We start from the raw sequence: 1763 nt of genomic DNA on the forward strand, positions 1-1763 counted from the left end.
ATCTAATTTCCTAATTAATATTCTAGAATAATATTCTAAACTTATATTAATCTAATCCTAACAATTAAACTAAATCAATCCTAATATTATCTAAACTATATTAATTAACTAAGGACAACCAAAAAACAAAAATAAGGTAATTGAACTCAAAAAAATAGATTAGTGTGCCTTAGATTGGGAAGGAGTGTAAGGCCCAACTGAAAGGGAGGTGAACGTGGCCTAGGTAGTGTGTGAAGCAGCCACAATTCATTTAGGCTCAATTGAATGGATAGTCCCAATGGTGAAAGGATATGAAGGAACACAAAGTTCCATTCATCTCCTCCATCTCGTATTCACATCATACTCGCCAGAAGAAAAAGAATACCAGGTTCCGAACCTTGTCGCGCCGGCTTTCGCCACCGGCGACGGCGATGCAAAACGACAACTCTCACGCCATCTCCGCTCCAACCTCTCCTAACATAAACGAAAAAAACTTCCACCTAAATAAAATAGAAGCTACCGCGATTCCTCGACGGAACAAAATCGAGCGGCGAACGAAAATGGAATGAGCTTCAACTACAGTTCACAGTCACGCTCTTGCAACAACGAATCACACCACTGTAGATGAAACACCAGCACAAAGAGATGAGGGAGCCTACCGGTGATGGCGATGGTGGATCTGTCGGCGAACGTCGGATTCGAAGCTCAGGTAATCGCTCTTTAATTCTTCAATCTTACTCCCTTAGTTCAGTTAGGAGTTGCTTCTGTTATGATGATTTCACTGTGATTTGTTTCTGTTATGCAAAGCTTTTCTTGTTGCTCTGTTCTGTGAACGATTTGTGTTTCAATGTGCAGGAATTGGTATGGTGATGTATTGAATTGAATCGCGGTGTGCATGTGAGAGATGAGTTGAAAACAAGGTGATGAAGATGAATGCACAAGCAATATGTTATGCAGGTGGTGGTTGACTGTGATTTAGGAAAAGGGAGGAAGAAGAAGTGAGAGTTGTGAGTTTGATTGTGATTTTTTCAGGAAGAAGAATCTTCTTCACTGCCAGTTCATGATCTTATATAGAGCTCATTGCATTGGATATGAGTTTGAAGTTTGAATCTGGGAAGGCCGCGTTTTTAATTCATTTCTGTTGCTACGTTTTGAGTTTTTCGTTTCCTCCATTTTTCTCTTGTCATTTCATTTGTTGCATTCTCCTTATGCTGACGTGTACTTCCTTTTGAAAATTTTCCAATTGCATTTCTCCTCTTTTGTCTTATTTGGCATGACTTTGGACTGAGATATTGTACATTGGAATTGTAATTGAATCATGGGCCTAAGCTGTTTGAACTCAATAAATTGTTAACTCATTCTGAATTTTTGTTATGAAAATGAATGAATGGGCCATTTCTTAATCGCATAATCATGGCCCACTAGTATGAAATGATTTGAATTTTTAAAATTAATGTGAAAAAATGATGAAATGATTATGGATATTTATGTTAAATTAAATGATCAAGTGTGGTTTCACATGGAAATTTAAACAAAAATCAAATCCAAATTCGAACACATATCATGAACCATATATCATGTAATGGATGACACAATGATGAATATAAAAACAACGTAAGTGGATCAATGAATCCAAGTGATAACAGGACTTGCAAGCCAAGCAAACTAAATGGCTTAGAATAAAACTCCTTATGCTTATGAAACATGACACATTCTAATATGGATTGAACCAAATGTAATGCAAGCCCTGGGGCGACTCATGAATGAACCAATTGATGATATGA

General features: G+C 37.2%; 1 long non-coding RNA gene across 1 annotated transcript; it reads left to right on the forward strand.

Moving 5' to 3' along the window:
• Positions 1-212: 212 nt before the first annotated feature.
• Positions 213-1344, forward strand: LOC127106693 (uncharacterized). Its single transcript, XR_007795455.1, has 2 exons — positions 213-688; positions 835-1344. It is a non-coding gene; the product is annotated as an uncharacterized LOC127106693 (long non-coding RNA).
• Positions 1345-1763: the final 419 nt, after the last annotated feature.

This window comes from Lathyrus oleraceus, chromosome 7 (assembly GCF_024323335.1).
Source record: "Lathyrus oleraceus cultivar Zhongwan6 chromosome 7, CAAS_Psat_ZW6_1.0, whole genome shotgun sequence".
NCBI lineage: Eukaryota > Viridiplantae > Streptophyta > Magnoliopsida > Fabales > Fabaceae > Lathyrus > Lathyrus oleraceus.